Source organism: Equus asinus, chromosome 24 (genome assembly GCF_041296235.1).
Source record: "Equus asinus isolate D_3611 breed Donkey chromosome 24, EquAss-T2T_v2, whole genome shotgun sequence".
Classification (NCBI taxonomy): domain Eukaryota; kingdom Metazoa; phylum Chordata; class Mammalia; order Perissodactyla; family Equidae; genus Equus; species Equus asinus.
The window spans coordinates 41,765,455-41,772,183 of NC_091813.1; the positions used below are offsets into that span (position 1 = coordinate 41,765,455).

Here is a 6,729-nt window from a genome sequence, read left to right on the forward strand (position 1 = left end):
CAAAGCTTTGATTGTTCCGGACTCTGGGATATAGGTGACAGATCAGAATAGTGCAGAAAGGATATTTATGAAAATCTATACTTCAGGATAGATTAATGTTTAAAAGAATTGTGTACCCAAAATTAAGAGATATTGATAAAACTGCTATGCTTTATTAACATAAAATATTATTATTAACATAAAATAACATACAGATATAAAATTATATCCAATTTACCATGATAGTTCTTTATATGACTATTTTTTACATCCTTATCCAACTCATTTCTTTTTCTTCTCTTTTGGCTCCATTTTTTCCTGTTCGTGTAATTCGCTTCAGTACTTTGAGATTAAATCAGAGATGAATTTATGGGTTCTGGAATGCAAAATCCTCTGTTCCAGTGCACATGTGTTCACTTGGGGCCAGTGCCTTCTCGACCGATAGATGGGAAAGAGGAACACAGTAACTTTCATCCTTATCAAAGCGCTGGGGTATTTTTTTGTTACTATTGTTTTTATTTTTGCATACATTTCTTTTCTTCAGTCTTCTCTTAGGGCAACTTGGATTTCCACGTCTTCCCGAGCTTTTTGGATTCCATTCTGTGTTTTACTCTGCCACCTGTATCCTAACGCTCACCTGCGCTTCTCTTGACCCTTTTGAGAGGTTATCTATCAACTCATCCTCAAAGCACCGTGAGGTACCAACATGTGAAAAGTTTTAAGTACATCTTAGATTGTAGCTCTCAAGCCCCGTAGTTCAGAAGGACTGGAAAGACTCAATTCTGCAAATAAAAATATTTGGAAAGACTTTGGAGAAGATTGGCTCTTCTAAAAGAAAATAATGGCTAACATACTCAATAGTTTTTTGACTCTTTACGAGACAGAATCTATGACATCCTCCCAAGCACCAAGTAGTCTTAAACGGAGAATGTTGCTCTTGTTGGTATCAACTAGTAAACATATTTAAAACTTCACAGTTTATAGACCACAACATATCCTAAACGTTTGATTTTTTCACATGAGTTAAAAGGTATATCTGATGCATGTTTTCTGAATACTTCATTAATAACATGAATGATGTTCTTGATACTATTAATACTTGGGCCATTGAGTCTTGTCCCTTGGGGAATGCTTGATTTTATTCTTATGCTTGTTATTTGCCCTGTTATAAGCACTCACGTGATATAGTCAGTAACTCAGTGCTGGATAACTGACACTGTTTTTCAGGATACCAATTACTGTTTCCAGCTTACATCTTGTGTGGGCTTGGCAGACATCAGCTCCCAGCACCTAGAAGCCACTTCCTTCTCAAGAGTAACTTCATGGAAACAAGGACTCTGTTGCAACTAGCTGAGGCTGGAATTAACTCTTCCTCTGTCTGCATTACAAAGTAAGTGGAGACTAACCAGCCCAGGCAGGTTTTCCGTATCCTTGGATTGATCTCTTTGCCTCTTTTCAAGAGCTCTTTCTGTAAAATAGCCAGAGTACATCTAAATTTAGCAATGTGATATGGTACAGACAGGCTTGCATGCATGCTGTGTCATCCAGGGGATTTCAGGATTGTCTAATTGGTCTGCCTTGGTGAATCTGACGCAATCTCCCATTGGTCTGTACTCAGGAATCTGGGTGGGAAGTGAAAGTACAGACAAGCCTGCCTAGGCCGCCTCCACCATGCATGAGCTTGCCGCTGTGTGTGGGTCTGACATCCAGATCCAGGCCGATTCAAAATGAAAACCTTCAAATGAGTGCTCTGAAAGTAAAATGAAAACTGATTCTGCTTGCTACATCTTGACGAGGCCCCTAAGATAGCAAAGGTTTGGGGGTAAGAGGTCAAGCAGAAGGGTTAAGGATGGAAAGGGCCCTTTGCCCCTCAGACTAACTAAATACCCTTTCCCAGTGATACGGCTGTGGACGGTGACACAGAGGAAGGTCAAGTGAGCCACGTGGGATCTCAGTTTCCGCTGCTGGACTGTATCTCATCCGGGCCTTCCCCTGTGACCCCTCCACAGAGGGACTGGCTCCAAATCAAACGTGAAGAGTTATGTGAAATCCTCTCAGATTTAGGATTTTAAAGACAAAAGAGACTTACAGGGATTTGGTGGAAAAACTTACTGGGTGAATGTTTATGCTTATGGTCCTTTATAAAAATATATATATATGTGTATATATATATGTACACACACACACCAAAAAAATATATTATCTAATATATATCCCCTGTAATATCTAATGTTCCCTAAGTTAATTTTATCACTTCAATGAAGAAGAATTAGCTGATGTTGTTTGGCATAAAGCATATCATAATGTTTTTCTTATTTAAAAAAAATTCTTTTTTTCCTGATTATCAGTTATTGCTCACTGAAAAAATAGTCAATTGCTACAGAAGTGTTTCACATCGAAAATGAGAAGCCTTCCCCTTCAGCACATTCCCAAAGGTAACTTCCGACAGCAATTTGTTTTTTATCCTAAATTTTTTTCCTCACAGATACACTATTATCTATGTATCATCTATCCATCTATCTACAACTATTTTTTACAAAAATGCAATCTTCCTTGATACACTTCTAAATTGCTTTTTTATTCCATTCCAATATACATTTCTGTGTTTGTTTATGAGGATATATTTTGATACCTTGTTTGGTTTTTAAGACTAGGTTTCTTTAAAATTATAAATTATACACAGAATAAAAACAAAGAATAGAGAGATATATATTGAAAGTAAAATGCTTCCCTTCTCTCCTCCGTCCCACAGTATTACTTGGGTCTTTGGAATGTTTTAAGGCAAATACAAATGTATGTATATGTACTTGCTTACTCCTGTGTATTTTTTTCACACAAATGGAATTGCACCATATAATTCTGTGTCTCCACTTTTAAATTTAGTACTAGAATGTTCTTTTAACTGGACCAAAGAGCATTTAACCTGAAGGTACAAGAGCCCCCTCCAGGAGGACGGAGATCATGTCTGTCTGGTTCGCTGCTGTGTGGACTTTGCCTGGCACGTTGTCGGCACTCCATACTCAGAAGCTCTGAAAATCTTCTACTCCAGTCAGAAAACATCTAGGGGAAAAACTACCCTTCAGCCCCAAATGCTCAACAGACCATAGGAAATTTTCTTCGATGGACTCAAAGTCAAGATCTCCATGGGGGCTTCCTCTTATAGGCTCCAGGCTTCAGTGAGACCTGTGTCTGAGTGTGGCAACCATTTGGTGCTCCAAAGTCAATAGCGGAGTGGGTGCACCTGGCTGGGGAGGGAATAAGGAGGCCAAAGAAATCAGCAGGCTTTGACTCAGCAATCCGGGAAATATACCCAATCTTCCTGGGAGCAGAAAATCCAACTTTGATAGCAGAAAATGGATTCCTAGTAATCAATATGATTATTAATAAAGAATCTTAATGGTAAGAGTCTTAGTGGATTCCTTTTTAGTAAATTTCAAAATTATTCATGTATGTGTGTGTATAGGCTGAAATCGTCATGCAAAATGTTGAATAATAAGCGTATTTGAACTCTTAAACACACTACAATTTCTCTACCATATTCACTCTATAACACACCTCCCGCCCCAAATGTGATATTTGGTTTTTAATTCTTCAGTGCTAGGTAAATAAAGTGATTCATGTCACCAAATTTGAGTATCATTTCAGGCTATAAAAACAAAGTCAAATATTTCAGAAGAATTTTCATCATAATTTTGGGGTTAATTATAAATTAAAACAAATACATGGTAGCCTTCAATAAGAGAGAAAACCTATCTATTGGAGAGACTTCAAAGGTCAACACATCCCAGAAAGGCTCTAACTTATAACAAGAGACATTTATTATGTACCAACTTTGGGACATTAAAATGTCACTCCTAGGATTTATGGCTTTTGCAAAATGTACTCAATTTCTATGGGGAATTTTCCTCATCCCAAAGGACAGGGATAATAGAAAGGAAGGCTTTTATTAGGGCTTACTTTTAAAATGTTCTAAAAGTGCTAAGGAGTCAGGATGACTGTTGTCCAGCTGGCTACAAGCAGTTGGTACATAAATCAGGAGGAACTGGCCATAGTGAGCTCTGCATGGAAAAGCTCACACAAATTGGCAACTGACCATTCTCTCTCCTTTATTGTTGTATAAACTGTTTACAGAAAACTATGTGCCAGAGTGTTTGAGAATAGTGATGTTCTAATCCCTAGTAATTCTTAGGAAATGTAATTGTAGGAACAGATTCCATAAAGTGCCTTCAATCTTATATAAATCTGTGTAAATCACGGACCCCTGTAAATGCCATTTGGACAGCAGGGCTCTAACTAGGACCACAGTCTCACTCTCCTCTGGAGCTTCCCAAGGGCAGTTGCTGGTTCCCTGGTGAACGATTGCCCTCTAGGCTGGCCAAATCTAACCAACTGCCTTTGTTTGTTTCCAGAGAATTTGGGGCAACCTGACCTCATTTGCTGTGCCAAGAATTTGCCCCCTGAATTTTAAAGGCATCTGCCTTTCATAAGTAAAAACCAACCCTCTGCTTCTGACTCACTTGAACAGAGAGTTGCAGATGCCTACATTGAAGTGATTGCTTGCTGTTCCTGGCTGTGAACAGGCTCTCTCTGTTGAAAACTGAAAATCTATGTGGTGAATGGCATGAGTCCTGTTTAATGGTGCAAACTTCCATCCACAAAAGCACTTTTAGAATGCATAAGGGATGACACAGAGAGACTGGAAATGATTTGCTCACAGCTTCCGAAGCTGATGAGGATCAATGAATGAACCTCTTGGAATGTAGGGCGTCCGTGTCATAATGCTTGCTTGCACATCATAATGCAAAATAAGTGGCAAGTTGATCTTAAAGATGCAAATCTGTGAACATGGAGCAGGTAAAATTTTCTTCCTGCTGTTCTTGTTGGGAGAATCAAATGGACCAATGTAGGCATGGACACTCTGAATTTGGTTGTTACCTAAATGGATTCACGTTGTGCTCCAAAATTTGACTCCAATCCCACCCCTCTTCTCCATCTGTACTGTCACTGCACCAGCCTGGGCCTTCAGGATCCCTCACCTGGATTATGTCTGCAGTCACCAACTTGTTCCTCTGATTCTAATCTGGCCTCCAGTAATTTATCCCTCCAGACCGTTGCCAAATCGTGATCCATCTACCACCTAAATCTATTACGTCATTCCCTTATGTACAACCTTCTGTAGTTTTCCATCATCTACAGAATAAAGTCCATCTAAGACTCCCAGTACCTGCCTGCTGCTTCAGGCTCTGCTAACATGCGTGCATTCCTCATGCTCCATGCTCTTTCGTGCGTCTGTGCCTTTGCTGTGCTGCACTTCTACCTGATATGCTCTAGCTGCTCTCTCAGCTGGGCTGGCCACTGCTCATCCTTTAAGATTCAACTCACACACCAGCTTCTCCAAAGATCCTTCTCTGGCTTGCCATCCCTCCACAGGGTAGATAAGGGGCCCAGTGCCCTGTGGTCTGCTTCCTGCTGCAGGCCCAGCTCTCATTGCCCTGAACTTATTATAGCCGATTAATCTAATGATGTGTCTTCTGGCCTGTGAGATGCTAGGACACATAAACTTTGACTTAGTCATTGTTGTGTTCTTACCTGAAGTAGAGCACCACGTCTGCCATATTTTGGGTACCCTATAAATGCCTGATGAATCAATAAACGAGGCTAGATAGGCAAAATGAAGAATAAGAAGTGTTTACATTTTTATACAAAGTTGATTGGGGTTATAGCAGGTTATATAAGGCTTATAGTAGGTTTTATATAAGGTTATATAAGTTTTATAAGAAGCATATATATTTATAAATAAGTGGAATAATTTTAAAAATATTTTTAGAGCTGAAAGAGACTTTAGAGAGTATCTAGTCCAACACTTTTCTCTTACAAATGGAGAAACAGAAGCCCAGAGAAGTTTTGACCTGTCCAAGGTCCCACAGTAAGGTCATAATAACCTTTAAACAGGTCCACACATAATATTTGTGGGATCTACTGTACAAACTGAGGTCTGTATAATATATGCTTTAATATTTGCGTTCAAGTGAAGAATCAATATCGTTATTGACTAGTGGTACATTTAGCCCTATGGATATATAAATTTGAGAGTAATATGCAGGGTATAATATTGCAAAATGTTCTTTGGCCACCATCTGCAACTGTGGTGAATATCACACTAACTCCTGAGTATCTCGAGGGCCATCAATTGGAACTTGAAGAGGAGCAAGGAAATGGATGCTCAACACTACTAGGAAAGTGAGTTACCTAAGCGATCCTGCTACCTAATGCTCACCACATTCCACAGCAGTGCCCATCTCCGATGTCGGCAATGGCACAGCCCATAGGCTTCATGGCATCTAGTCACAGTCTTTTTGTCCAGAGGCCATACAGCAAAAGAAGTGCCACGGTGTTTCCCTGGGGCCTGAACAGTATTACTCATCAGGGCAGAGTTTAGGGGTATGGTCTGTGTTGTGCCAGCACCGAGCACCCATGTGTCGGTTAATTAACATGTGTGTTTGTGATACGTGGTGTTCTCTAAAGCTAAGGGACCAGGGTAAGAGTCCCTCTTGCCTCACTTTAAAAACAGTACTAAATTTGAAAGAAATTCATGTACGGTAACTATCAAGCTCCCCATCAAAATGTCCTATGATAGTAATGAGGTAACAGTCCACTGGGGTCCTTAATACAGGGTTTCTTACATTCTTATGGCATTGCCTTTAGGATCATTTAAGGTAGAAAGATCTAAGGGGAAAAGCCAAGAAACAG

The 6,729-nt window shown here is 39.7% G+C and overlaps 1 long non-coding RNA gene across 1 annotated transcript; it reads left to right on the forward strand.

Moving 5' to 3' along the window:
• The first annotated feature begins 1,234 nt into the window (after positions 1 to 1,234).
• Positions 1,235 to 3,394, forward strand: LOC123280440 (uncharacterized). Its single transcript, XR_006519344.2, has 3 exons — positions 1,235 to 1,369; positions 2,328 to 2,414; positions 2,863 to 3,394. It is a non-coding gene; the product is annotated as an uncharacterized lncRNA (long non-coding RNA).
• The last annotated feature ends 3,335 nt before the right edge of the window (positions 3,395 to 6,729 follow it).